The following is a 15,754-nucleotide window of genomic DNA, read 5'->3' on the forward strand; positions in this document are numbered from 1 at the left end:
AGGTGATGCTGATTAAGACTCCTGATTAAGGCCGTGCACTGATTGGAAACAGGCGGGTAATGAGGGAGAACATGTTTTGTTCGTTTCTACATGAGCTTTGTGTGATTTGATAAGTATCTGAGGCTGAGACCACAGGACTGTAAAACATGATTGCTGGGCTTCATATCTGTACTGAACAGTCATATAAGTAGTGATGGGCAGATGAAGCTTAATGAAGCACTGAAGCTTTTCATCCAATTGGTTCATCCCAGCGCAAAGCTTCTTGAAGCTTCATTTGCTCTAGTAGGAGACCTACTGGACGTAAAAATATTAGTTGGCATGAATTTGAAGAGTGTGGCCTTTTGCACACAGCCTGTAAATGTCAACAACACAAGGAGTGTGTAAAACATGTATATTGTAGTGATGGCAGCATACTGTGTATATTTATACTGGCAGTATGGAAAATGATTATTTGGAAATGCTTAAAATGGAAATGATCATTTACTGTGAGGTGTGGTTGGGGTGTGGACAGTAGTTGTGCTCCTCTTCTTAGCTGGCTCCATTCTCTCCTGACTTTCTCTCCTCACTCTCATAAACCTCCAAACTGTCTCCAAACGGTCTCCAAACTCTCACTAACCGCAACTCTCCATCAAACACCCACATTTTTGAATGAAGTCTGAGGGGTTTATATCGCTGTCATATCTCGCGGCAAAGTTCGAACCACTTCATGAACCAGTCACGTGGTACAGCCGGGCAGCGAGGCTTCGGACGTCATCATTTTCAGCTCCTCCCATAAATGAAGCAAGGCTCGATACGCGCATCGCGGAAACGCCCCCTCAATTACTCGACACAGGCTTCGAAGCCTCGATACAGAACGTCACATCACTACATATAAGATTAGCTAGTAAATAACAATTAGTTAATGTTGTTCATGTTCACTAAAGTCAGTGTAAATATGAGATGACCAATACTATAGTTATTATATTAATCATTATAGGTTATTACAGCAGTGAGTTTGAACTCTCAAATCAAATCACTTCTATTGTGACATCACATGTGCAGGTACACTGGTACAGCACATGTGAGTGAAATTCATGTGAGTGAACTCTGTGTCAAATACTGAGCTTCAGTAAAGATTCAAGTTGCAGTTATTTATATGTCCTGTCACCTTAAATCTTCACTCAAAGACAATTATCTTTGACAGTGTATATGTATATGTATTATATTTAACCTCCTAAGACCCGAACTCTTCCATGACATGTATTTTTAATTTCTCTTTGATATCTGGGCATATTGGTGCCTGATGAATGTAAAAACAGAGAATTATCAGATTTTTTTTTACCTTATTTTTGTTTTTAAGAACAATAAGAGCCACATATGAGGATATCCGTTTAAAATATTTGATAGAACAATGGCAGTATAATGTCCTCGTACGTGGATATCAGGCCCATGTAGAGCAAAATTGAGTATTTTGGTCTAAATAACCCAAAATGTGATGATCACCTTGTCAGACACACACTGTGGGAGACGTACATATTGTGGTCTTCCTGTCAGGTAATCAACAATCCAGGACACCAGAGAAGCATCCACCTGCATCGCTGCTAACTTATCACCCAGGAGGGTCGGCCTGATGGTGTTGAAAGCACTGGAAAAGTCAAAAAACATGACCCTCACAGTGCTCGCCGGCTTACATGTTCTCCCCGTGTCTGCGTGGGTTCCCTCTGGGTACTCCGGCTTCCTCCCACCGTCCAAAGACATGCAGTTTGTGGGGATAGGTTAATTGGATAATCCAAATTGCCACTGAGTATAAATGGTTGTCTGTCCTTGTGTGTTAGCCCTGTGACAGACTGGCGACCTGTCCAGGGTGTACCCCGCCTCTCGCCCCATGACAGCTGGGATTGGCTCCAGCACCCCCCGCGACCCTGAAAAGGATAAGCGGTAGCGAATGGTAACACGTTCTCACTCCCAACTCGTCAAACGTGTGACGCATGGTCAGGCTCCCTCTGCTGCACTTATGGACGCGCAGGGTACCCCTCTCGCGTCGGGAATTGACGTGAAGGGTCCTCCGATTGAAGAGATTGCCGGGAAGTGCCTGTTGTCGGTATATTTAGACATTTTCCAAATCACATTGTAGTGACGTATACAGAACACAATAAATTATATAATGTAAACAACTACCTGAAAAACAGGTAGAACGATACTTTTGTATGGTTTATTGCATTTACGGAGGGAGTGATGTATGCTGGGTAATGGCACAGCTAGCGACTGGGTGACTTTATTCACCCGCTTCGGCTGTTATCAGTCCATACATTAGCGTTATTAGCACAAACCAGTCCCATAGATATGGGCCATCTCCTGCTAGATTGTTCAGAAGGTTGTTCTCATCCATCCAGATGGAGGATCACTAACAGGAGCGTGGGAAGACTCCAGAATCCACTCTGGCTGGAATCCGGTGGATATGCAGTGTGTACAGGTAAGACCATTTAAACGGACAGCATTTATAGAATGACTATTAAAAGTCAGCGAGTGTCAGTAATGTTAATGTGGTTATGTTAGTAATACACCGAGTGCTAATATAACAGCTTTAAGATGCATTTGTAGATGTTATTACGTGTTTTACCGTCTTTATGGTGCTAGCTTAAAGTTACGGTGTAAACGTTAGCTTATATTGGAGGAAAGCTGTTACTGGTTAAACGATGTTAGCACAGAAATATTAGCTTCTGTCATGACTGATGAAGTTACTAGTTAATAAAGTTTCCAGTAAAGTGATTAATCGCAGCCACAGACTGACAGCAAATATCTCGATTAGCTTCAGTGCATCTATAATAAATATGTGCAAGTTTCAGTGCTTCGTTTAAACTGTATGATACTTATACTGACCCAGGGTCAGTGTAAAATACAATCCTAGCTGTGTGAACAAAGCCTGGCTCCTTTAATCCTGCATGACAAACCTCAGGATGCAGGTTATTATTACTCTTTCCTGCTGGCACACCTGTCACACCTGAGAGTCAGCTAGAAACGTACAGTGACGTGGACATCATGCAAAGACTGCCAGACTCTGTAATACTGCAAATGATCAGTGACTCAGGTTAACACTAAACTTTAAACAGTACCTCTGTGTCTCTGTGTGCTGAACATCTAGGATTGAGTCAGGCTGCATCAGCTGAAGCTGTTATTTGTATATATCAGTATTTTTTATTCAGGTGTGGGGAAAATACGTAAGACTGCAGTGAAGCGATGCACCAGATGAATCCCTGGCCAAAGGTATCGTACTTAAATCAGACTACTGATCCAGCCACATCAGCCTTTTGTGAGGTCTGTTTAAAGTAGACTAAAAGTGAACTGCAGGTTCCTGAGAGGTGGACTGTGAGCACAGAAACACATGTTCATACATACAGCTGCAGCAAACTTACATTAATTTTAAATAGATTTGTTACTCTGATGTCTGTCTCTGTGTTAGTCCTCTGACAGACTGGTGACCTGTCCAGGTGTGCTCTACCTGTGACTACTGGGACAGGCTCTAGCCTCTGTAATAGAAATGTTCTGTTATTCTCATTTTAAGTATTTAAGTGCTTATGCATATGCTTAGTTGTGACACTGTTATAGACTGTTCAGTGAAAGTTTCTAAAACTAGATGAACTTACTTCAGCGTCAGCAGTTTGAGAAAACAACTCCCTTTACAGGTGCTGATAAGGCCAAGGGCACAAAACAGCTTAACCATTGATCCGTTGAAGTGTGGTAGGATCAGTTTGTAACTTCCTCCCTCTTCCTTGGAATGCATAAAGGAGGAGGAGCACAACTTCTGTGGCAGCGCTGACATGACTGAACTGTGATGTTTGATGTGTGTTGGCGCAGTAATAAATAGCTTGATCACAGCTCTTTCTGTGTTGCAGACTTTATTTCAAAAATTCCACGACCCCCCCCCCCCCCCCCCCCCCCCCCCCCCACCCTCCCACTGTGAACCTGAATTGAATATTCAGAAGACATTTGTTTAAATAGAAATAGTTCTACAAATCTGAGCTGTCGGTGTGTCCTTGGATTGTGTGGTAATAATGTTAGAGCCTGCAATCTTTCTTACTGAATCTCTACTATGAGTCATGTTACCTGAGATTAATTCTATGTTTACCTGTCAGCCTGGACGAATGTGCTGTGTGAAGGAAATTAAATTAAATCAGATCTGAACTGCGTACATTTGAGGAACCTGGTCATATTTAATTGAAATATGAACCAGTGATTTTTTTGATTGCTGATTCCAAGATAGTCTTTGTGGAAATCCTGTTTGGCTTTTTGTCATTTTAATTCTCTTCTCTGTTTTCCAGAACAGTTCTCCACAGTCGCTGTCCACATGGGTCAGTGGGACCAAGAAGCACTCTGCTAATGTGGGACTCTGACCAGCAACATCCAGCAGGACCCAGACAGCGTTTTCTATCTCCCAGCTGGAGTTTTTGTTTGTCAGTGACTGGAGAGTCAGATTTTTGTTGAGCTTCACACTTGCAGAGGTAAGTCAGTTTGCAGAGATCCCTCCCACCCTGGCTTTTATGTGCTAGATTTCTTATCTGAAACGGTAATATTTCAGTGACTGCTGCTTCTACACTCTACTGATCCCTGATGGGAGAATCATCAATTTTGGCAACAAAGAAGCCTGGTGGATGTTTGTTTACAGTCTGATGGTGGGACATCATGCTCTGCATCTTCAAAGTTTGCCTCCTCATTATTATTCATACCCAGTAATGTGAAGTATGCTCATATCTACTATAACTGAACCAACCTGGTGCTCTTCATTTATGGAGGCTGTTGAGTCTGAATGTTGGATGTTGTGTATCTCGTGTTCTCTGGGCTTTGTTGTCCTCAGTCTTTTTGCAGGATCAGAAAACAAAACCAGGAGGTGCGTAAATGTTTCTTTTCCATGATGTTTCTTCAAATGTTTCTTCTGGATGATGATAAGACTGTGACACAGGATGCCACCTTTGGTCTTGTGATGAAGCAAAGCTCAGGAAGAAGTGTGATTAAATGGTACCCACATGTGTGCTGCTGAGAAGGATGTACAGGGGCACCTGCAGCCAAATCCAAGCTTCAGGTTAGTTGTAGTTGCAGAACGCTATAGACTGAGACAGCTGAGGCATCAAATGTTTGATTAAACGGATGAAAAAGAGAAGTTTCTTCCCTATAATTATCACTTCTTAAAATCTGTAGCAACTTCAAGTCTGTCAGCGTGCTGAGCATGCTCAGAATGTGACAATATATTTTTGTTCAATATTTAATTTCTTTCAGTTGCAATTGTTAAATGAAAAAAAAATAAAAATATATTCTTATAATTTAGCAAACTAATTTATCAAAAGAAATATACATATATCTGTATTAGTTTTAATAAATTAATTTGACAGCTGTATTGAAAATACCATATTGTATTCATACAGAATCAGTTTGGTATCATTGTTTGTCTGCTCACTGATTGTTGAAACTAAGAGTTGCTTTGATCTGTTTAGATCTAAAGTATCCAAAGTTGAGCTCTGATGTTTCTTCACCCTTGTGTGTGTGATATGTGATTCCTACATGCTGGCAGAGCAGCAGTTTGTGCTCACAGATGGTGACGGTGTGGAGAGACGGTGGTGTTTCCTCAGAAGAACCAGCAGAGTCACTCGCTGACTGATGCTCGTCTGCACTGCACAGAGGAAATCAGCTGACCGAGGTTTGTCCAGTGACGTGTTATGAATGTATATTTGTTTTATGCTTACAGTTATGTTTTTCTTGACAGAGGCTCTGCAGAGGTTAGACAAAGCAGAGAAAACATGTGCTTTACATTTTACTGTGATTTATTGAGATATTTGTTGCCTGATGTTCAGCAGGAATGGAGAAATGGAATCAAAGGGAGATGTTTTTGCTGTTTTTGTAATGATGTAAGTAAATCTTCAATATTATTTATTTGCTTGGTTATATTAGGAGTGTTTCTGAGTGAGGGGGGAGGAGTCATCATCCAGGTAAAGTGACGTGGATCAGTGGATACACTTGTCTCCCCTTTAAAGGAGACACTCTTAGAGAGAGACGATTAGAGTCATCCTTAAATGTTAGTGCTTTCAAATACACAAACATTTTTAAAGGACAAAAATGAACATCCAACTTTGACTGTAATACAAAATAAATCTTTGCATGTGTGTTTTCAAACTCTCAGATGGGCAGCATATCAGTCTTGGACTGTCTAACCTGCCGGAGCAGCACTGAATAACCACCGCACATGAGCATGTTCCTGCAACATTCAGCATCTGATCCTTCATCTGTGTGCTGCTGCTTTTGGTAAGTAGAGTTACCCAACTACAGTAACTCTAAACACATGCCATCCATTTCTAACGGCCTGGTTACTTCCTGTCAGTTACTTTAGAAACCAAGTGGTCACCTGACCTAACACTGTTTCTTCTTCTTCCCCTTAATGTTCAAGTGTCACATGTCAAACAGCTGGAGAGGAAACTACACCAGTGTACTGGGATGTTTCACCAACACGTGCCAGATGCTGTTCCTTCATGGTGACATCACCAGAGACAGCCCCACCCACCTCAGGACCTCGCCATTGATCATGATGATTATAATGATGACAGCGAGCGGAACTAAGACTGTAAAAATCCACGACCAGAATTTTTCTTTCTAATTATTAATGAATACTGAGAGCCTCTTTCTGTGTTTTGTCTGTTTTTTTTTTTTTACCTCATTTGTTACTAACAAAGTTCACAAACTCACACAGTTTACATTCTGTATGTTTCCATCTTTACCAGCCACACTCTAACTGCATTTAAGAAAATGATCCTTAGAAATCGTCCTTTTTCTCTTTTGTAATTGATGATAATTCAGTGAATATACTGCGCTGCTTCCTTCTATTGCGTCACACATTGCTTTATGTTTTTCAGTGTCCAGTTATTTTTTACTGCTGTTTGAATTCTCTGTATGTTTGACCCTGTAGACTGTTTGATGGACTGCTTGTCTTCCTGTTTGTAACCGCCGCCTGTTTTTTAATAAAGATTTGGATTTCTGACTTCAACACAGCCTCTGCGTGTCCTCCCTTTGTGTCCTCTTCCTCTGTGAATGTGTTGCATGTGTCACAGATTCCTTTTATTAACAGCTTTCCCACAGTGAGTTGCATCAGCATTCATTCACAGCACATTTCAGAAGGATTCAGATTAATACAGTGATCTTACAATCAGAATGATCCTGACAGAGTGCCACTGTAAATGATCTTTCATCAGGTAAATTTTAAAGTTCAGTATTTCAAAGCAGGAGTTATGAAGAATCATGCTGGCATTAGGACTAATAATATGTACTTAAAGTCAAAGTTTTTTAATTATGCTAGAATATTGGAAGACAATCAACTTTTAGTGTTTTCCACATATTAATTATTCTGAAATAGAGACGGTGACCCTAACTGTACAGAAGCACTAAACAACTGACAATCTAACAGACATCATTGGCCTGAGCTGTCATGCACAGTGAGTCTGATCCTTTGCTGTGAGAGTCTGACAAGCATGTTTCTGGTCAGTTTGGAAGAAATAATATCACAATGTTGATCTTTTTTCCAATATTCCTTCTCTTTTAAACTGTGATCAAAGGTACTTATGTTCACAGCATGTAATAATACTGACAGTCCAGGGCACTGTGGTCTGTTGAGCTAGGGTTAGGGTTAGCAATTCAGACATATGTAATCAATATTAAACGTCTCTGACGTGGGCCACTGTCTGCAGTGTTGGGAAATCCATACCAGGCTGGAACGAGTCAAGGTAAGTGAGCATCCACGAGAAGACACAGCAGATGCATCCTACTAATACTGACAGGACCAGGAGACTCCAGAAACCGAGCATCTTCTCTTCAGTGCCATCCTCTCCTGTCACCCTCTCTGCCCGCAGCTCTTTGAGTATGGGGTAGATAAGGGCGCAGAGAAACCCTTATTACTAATTCGTATTATAATTCAATTTTCATGAAATATTCATATTCAGTATCGGTCCTTTTATATTATAACCACGTATCCACCCAGGCTCATGGTGGGGCAGGGCTCTGTCCTGGGATGCTTGAGTACAAGGTAATGTACACCTGACCAGGTATCCAGTCTGTCAGAATTGTTTTCAATATTTGGTTCAAAAACACGAGTGACAACAAAAATCCAACTACGATTCTTGCATATGATGAATGAAGTCTGTCTTTGACTGTATTGTCCAGCTGATCCATCAAACCCCCAGCAGGTGAACCTTATTCATGACATAACACGGCAACAATGTAAAAAATTAAACAGCAACAGTCTAAATGTAAAGTGCATTCTAAAGTCCTCTTCAATAAATCATATGCAAAGAGTCATTCAGGACTGTAAAACGTGAACTACAGAACCCAGAGTCTTCATCATTAAATCTCTGGTTGCTTCATTTTTCTATCCTATATCAGATACTTTAAGGTTAGGTTAGGTAAAGTTGCATTCTCATGGTGAGGCAAATGCTTTATGTGTGTGTGTGCGTGTCATGAACGGCTATAAAAGGCCTATAATTACAGAACAAAGCGGGGTTTGAGTTCGAGTTGCGGCAGACTGTCACTACTTGTAAATGGAACGCAGCCTTCCTGCGGCGGACAGCTAATAACAGGAATCGGACGCGGTCCAGCCAAGTCCACAGCAACCACCATAGCAACCGCCTAGCATGACCTTAAAAACATATTCTGTCTTCATAACGATCAAAAACATGAAATGATTTGCAAAGTGTTTAAGTGTTACAGCTGCAGAGAGCTATGGCGGTATCTTTGGAAGCTGTTTGCATAGCTAATAATATACGATGTAACCATGGAGACAGTCAGTCACGTGAGCTAGCGGTGCACGTTTACTACAGTGAATAAGGTGATTGTGTGCACAGCGTCCACACGCTGCAGAGGGTAAAGACATTACTTCAATATTGTTTTATATTTGCCTTCTGTTGACCATCACCTCAGGTTCACCATTACAGTTTCAGCAGACAGATGCACACTGTGTAAATATCAACACATTCAAAAACTCATGTCTCAGAAATAAGCACAGCTGTTCATGTTTGTCATTAGAGTTTTATTTGTAAGAAAATTATGAACTTCATATTGTGCATCAAATAAAAGAACATTTCACAACTCTGAGTCAACAGAAATGTCTCTAATGTAGACGTGTACAGTGTAGTGTAAGCATTAAAAGATCATAAAGGAAACACTAACATTCATGTGAAACTAATTGTAATAAAAAAATGAACAGGTGGTTTATAGATGTAAAAGAAAGAATCTGAAAACAACACTTTTTTGGTCTAAGTGATCAAAGTAGAAAACAGAACTGATGTTCAAGAACAAACCGTAGCTGCACTAATATTACACATCTCCATTGTTGTGGTGAACAGACATGTTGCTTTTAAAACCACATGCAGTGTGTGACCGTGACTGTTCACTGAGACCATGAACGCCACTTTGCTGAAGCCTTCGCCTTCTTCTTCTTCTTCTTCTTCTAAATTGGAAGCAGAAGGAGCACGAGCTGCTTTGATCTACTGAAAGGAAAAAGCAGAACATCTGAGCTGAAACCATTAAGACAGGAACAATCATTCAATGCAGTGTCTCAGGTGGCTTAGCCTGTTACAACTGTTGATACAAGCTAAATACGGTTAACACACAGTGTCAGGGAGCTCCAGTGTGGGAACTAGTGGCTTTAGGTTTGTAGTCATTTAACTTTCATCCATTCATTCATTTAATTCAGGAGGAAGAAATGTCAGGTTGATGCAGGCTGGTTACATGCATTTGGTCCCATGCTGTCTTTAACTAAATGACTTGGTTCATTTTATGGCTGGGCTGTATGTGGGGTTATATCATGTTATTTGGGCAGGAGTACCTGTCCCCTGTTAGACTTAGAAAGTTTCTCCATAAGTAGAGTTTCTAACTCTTCTAGCACATCTGTGGCTGACAGCTTTTTGGTGGCTCTTTTTACCCCACACTGGTTGTGAGTGTGTAAATAGCCCCACTAGTTCTTTTGGGTTCCAGTTAACTTGGGAGGAAGAGGTAGGTCTGCCATGACTAGATGTATAACAATTATCTGGGATACATAAATTTCATAATGCATGCATATATCTCTATAAACCTGCCTGAGGGCTGCCATTTTTTTACATTCAGTTATTTCTTTGTTGAATCTAAATAATGAATGTGTTACAGTTAAACTGACACTGATCAGTGTGAATGGCTCATTGGGACACAGAAACCTTTAAATTAAACCCATCACCTGATATCGAGTGTCAAACAATATCAAAGCTGTAAAAGCTCTTTACAGTCAGAATTTATAAAACTATGATTGTAAATTAATTCAAACAAGTGAGCTTTTCTCTTTGTGCTGAATATCAACACTGTGATTTCTTAGACTGTAAGCTTTACTTCAGCACAACCAGTTGTAGAAGCTGCCACTCCAAATGTCTTTTGATAACAAGAAAAAAATACCTTTTCAGTCCACGGCCTGAAGTTCTTCTCCGACATCTTCTGCCATCAGCTTTGTCTGCTGGTTTGAAGACAATAAACCACAAAAAAGATGATTTAGTCACTTTGTCTGCATCATGCAGCTCGAATGTGTCGTGTAACGATGTTGAATAGCCGTCGTTATCCCTCTGCTGTGTCAGCAGGATTGTACTGTACAGCATCTCATTGATATGTGAGGAATGCTAATGTAAACAGACTTACATCATTAAAACATAAAGGACAGGAGATATTTAGATATTTTTATATTTATATTACATTTTATAGCTGACGGATATTACTAAATAGATAGAATTTACTAAATAGCTGGATGAACATGAAAAATATGTCTATAATAACAAATGACCATGAGAGCCAGTAGAATTAATTCAACTGGACACTCGAAAGACGTCCTTAAATGCTCTTTAAGTGGCAGAACAAACGAACAAACACTTAATTGCTTACTTGAGATGAAATCTGCTCAGCTACTTTGAAAACAGCTTCTAACTGGTTCCTCCTGTAACAGGATGACTGCTCAGGGGTAAGGCCATCATGCAGTCCAGCAACCTTTATGGTTCTGCTTTGATTCACCAGGAACTATTAGGGAAACCTTCCAGCGCCTCCTGTGAAAGACACAGGCATAAACACACAAACATTTATTAACATGTTCCACAGTCTTCCAGTTTGATTTTCTCATCCTGTGGACAACAACGTACATGGATGCAGGTTTATTGTTGACTTTTGGAAGGTTTATTTAGTGAACATATCCAGCTGCAGCTCCACTGTGATCCTGAGCTGGATAAGCACTTAAGAAAATGTGTCAATAAATGGACATACATCAACTTACTATATTTATCCAAACAGACGGGACCAATAATGCTTCACTGAGTTAGAGACTTTAATGTCTCTTCTATGTAAGAAGATCTCGTGCTGATATACCAGCAAACTTGACAACAAAGGTTTTTCAGACTGCATGTAGCTGTCCTCTATGTCAGCTCACACATTTACATTCATGTCACACTTATTTCTGCTTTCCCATTTTATAATTATTACTTACATTTTGATTATAAACCTTGAGTTTGTAAATGATCAGATTACATAATTGGAATACAATGTATCCAATTCAGGGTTGCGGGAGGATGAAGCCTATCCCAGCTGATACAGGACAAAGACAGGCTGCCAGTTTATTGCAGGGCTAATACAATATGTGTAACAGAAAATCCACTTAAATGTTTGATATTTCTTATAATAATCATAATTATGACTATTATTTAAAGGTTTCTTTATAAATACATTTTGATTTTTTATAACCTCTAAAATATACAGCGGGGAAAATAAGTATTTGACACATCAGCATTTTTATCAGTAAGGGGATTTCCAAGTGGACTATTGACACAACATTTCCACCAGATGTTGCCATCAAGCCAAATATTGAAGTCATACAATCAAATCAGAACATATAAGTATACAAGGTAAACCATAATAAATAAAGTGAAATGACACAGGGAATAAGTATTGAACACACTTTATTCAATACTTTGTAGAAAAGCCTTTGTTGGTGATTACAGCTTCTAGACGCCTCTTGTATGGATAGACCAGTCGTCTGCATTGCTCAGGAGTGATTCTGGCCCATTCTTCCACACAAACGGTCTTTAAATCTTGAAGGTTCCTTGGGCCTCTTTTATGAACTTTAATCTTCAGTTCTCTCCATAGATTTTCTATGGGATTTAGGTCAGGTGATTGACTGGGCCATTCAAGCAACTTGATTTTCTTTCTTTGAAACCACTTCATTGTTTCCTTGGCCTTGTGTTTGGGATCATTGTCTTGCTGAAATGTCCACCCTCTTTTCATTTTTAGCTTCCTGGTAGATGGCAGCAGATTTTTATCCAGAATGTCCCGGTACATCTCTCCATTCATCCTGCCTTCAATAATATGAAGTCTGCCAGTACCCCTTGCTGAAAAGCAGCCCCAAACCATGATGCTTCCACCCCCAAACTTGACTGTTGGTATGGTGTTCTTGGGGTGGTGAGCAGTGCCATTTCTTCTCCAAACATGGTGTGTAGAATGACTGCCAAAAAGTTCAATTTTGCTTTCATCTGACCATACTATAGTCGTCCAATAATCCACAGGCTTCTCCAAATGCTGTTGCGCAAAGTTTAACCGAGCCTTGACATGCTTTTTGTTCAGCAATGGAGTCTTGCGTGGTGAGCGTGCATGGATGCCATGGCGGTTCAGTGCATTGCTTATAGTTTTCTTTGAAACAACAGTACCTGCTGATGCAAGGTCTTCCTGAAGTTCTGTCCGAGTGGTTCTTGGCTCTTGGAGAACCCTCCTGATTATTCTTTGGACTCCTCGGACAGGGATCTTGCGTGGAGCACCTGATCGTGGCAGGTTTATGGTGAACTGATGCACTTTCCATTTCCGGATAATGGCCCCCACAGTGCTCACAGGAACATTCAGCATTCTGGAAATGCACCTATAACCATTCCCATCAAAATGCTTTTCAACGATAAGATTACGTAGATCTTGAGAGAGTTCTTTGCTTTTACCCATCATGAAGTCTTTCCTGTGTGCCTTCTGGGTAATGAGGAGCCTTTATAGGCCATCAATTAGGACTAAAGCAGCTGATATCAATTAGTACTGATAGGGGACAGGATTTCTCTATCAATACTGACAGATTTCAGGTGATCTCCTGGCTTTCTATGTCATTTTGCCCCTTGTTATCTCCATGTATTCAATACTTATTCCCTGTGTCATTTCACTTTATTTATTGTGGTTTAACTTGTATACTTATATGTTCTGATTTGTTTGTATGACGTCAATATTTGGCTTGATGGCAACATCTGGTGGAAATGTTGTGTCAATAGTCCACTTGGAAATCCCCTTACTGATAAAAATGCTGATGTGTCAAATACTTATTTTCCCCGCTGTAAACCTGAGCTGTTTCAGATTCTGACCTCTGACCTCACTGCAGCTCCCTCTTGGAAGTACGTCTGCTTCTTGTCTTCCCCCAGTGTTGACCGCCTGCCCTTGATATCACGTACTGTACCTGAGGAACAAAACAGGACAAACACTTGCCTTCATTTAAGAAGTACATTCATACAGAGGTAATCTATGGAAACACACTAGTTCAACCTTTGGGAGGAATCAGTTCCTGTGAAACATTTCTGTAAATGAACATCATGTGGAGAATGAATGAAATGAGTTCTTCAGGTGACTCAGCAGTCCCACACTGACAAATGAAATCTAGTTAAACTATTAAGCATATTTGCTCTTCTGAAATCTGTGTTAAACAACAACAAACATAAATTAGTAACAAAAATACAGCTGAGTAGAGGCTTTACAAACCACCAGCAGCCATAATGCTAAATTTTAATCTTCAAATGTTTCTGAGCCGTCTTCAACCTGCTTTTAACACATTAAAGTCCCACAGTCAATGCAGCCTGACTCAATCCTAGATGTTCAGCACACAGAGACACAGAGGTACTGTTTAAAGTTTAGTGTTAACCTGAGTCACTGATCATTTGCAGTATTACAGAGTCTGGCAGTCTTTGCATGATGTCCACGTCACTGTACGTTTCTAGCTGACTCTCAGGTGTGACAGGTGTGCCAGCAGGAAAGAGTAATAATAACCTGCATCCTGAGGTTTGTCATGCAGGATTAAAGCAGCCAGGCTTTGTTCACACAGCTAGGATTGTATTTTACACTGACCCTGGGTCAGTATAAGTATCATACAGTTTAAACGAAGCACTGAAACTTGCACATATTTATTACAGATGCACTGAAGCTAATCGAGATATTTGCTGTCAGTCTGTGGCTGCGATTAATCACTTTACTGGAAACTTTATTAACTAGTAACTTCATCAGTCATGACAGAAGCTAATATTTCTGTGCTAACATCGTTTAACCAGTAACAGCTTTCCTCCAATATAAGCTAACGTTTACACCGTAACTTTAAGCTAGCACCATAAAGACGGTAAAACACGTAATAATATCTACAAATGCATCTTAAAGCTGTTATATTAGCACTCGGTGTATTACTAACATAACCACATTAACATTACTGACACTCGCTGACTTTTAATAGTCATTCTATAAATGCTGTCCGTTTAAATGGTCTTACCTGTACACACTGCATATCCACCGGATTCCAGCCAGAGTGGATTCTGGAGTCTTCCCACGCTCCTGTTAGTGATCCTCCATCTGGATGGATGAGAACAACCTTCTGAACAATCTAGCAGGAGATGGCCCATATCTATGGGACTGGTTTGTGCTAATAACGCTAATGTATGGACTGATAACAGCCGAAGCGGGTGAATAAAGTCACCCAGTCGCTAGCTGTGCCATTACCCAGCATACATCACTCCCTCCATAAATGCAATAAACGATACAAAAGTATTGTTCTACCTGTTTTTCAGGTAGTTGTTTACATTATATAATTTATTGTGTTCTGTATACGTCACTACAATGTGATTTGGAAAATGTCTAAATATACCGACAACAGGCACTTCCCGGCAATCTCTTCAATCGGAGGACCCTTCACGTCAATTCCCGACGCGAGAGGGGTACCCTGCGCGTCCATAAGTGCAGCAGAGGGAGCCTGACCATGCGTCACACGTTTGACGAGTTGGGAGTGAGAACGTGTTGAATGGATGGATGGATGTGATGTCCACATATGTGGACGCCAGGTCCTAGGAGGTTAAGAGACAAATGTTCCTTCAGTATGTTGGCATTACTAAATTTGGCTCAATGCTTACATATATGTATAAAAAGAAAATGTACGAGCTGTGATAACTGTTTCTGATAAAATGAAGAGTAGACTGATATATTGAATATTTCTTTATTGGGTGAGAAAATCAGACCATGTCATAACTGCTTTAAGTCACACAGAATAGATATCAGAGCCTTAAACAGGCTGACTTCTGCTAAATGGGTCAAACTGGGCAGAAAGTATACAAACACATAACATCCTTATAGAATATGATGTAACACTATAGATCAACTTACCTCAGAATATATAAAGCATATAAACAATTACAGCAATATGATGCAACAAACACAGCAGTGCTACTAATCCAAAATACTCAAAGCTTCATAGAACTGGAACAAACATTTATTTTTAGCTCCATTCTGCTGCTGATACAGACTTTAGGTTTCTGAACATTAAACTTGGTGCTGCCTTTCATAGTGTGTAACTTGAAGGCCCTGAGTACTTTCTCCCACACTGAAAACACTGGAATGATGAAATCATTTGAACATTATCTAACAAGACTGATTCAGGACAGACAATTAGTTATTTTGAACTTTCCTA

This window comes from Diplotaxodon limnothrissa, linkage group LG17 (assembly GCF_057381915.1).
Source record: "Diplotaxodon limnothrissa isolate DT_005_m linkage group LG17, D_limnothrissa_male_GT1.1, whole genome shotgun sequence".
In the NCBI taxonomy this organism is placed as follows: domain Eukaryota; kingdom Metazoa; phylum Chordata; class Actinopteri; order Cichliformes; family Cichlidae; genus Diplotaxodon; species Diplotaxodon limnothrissa.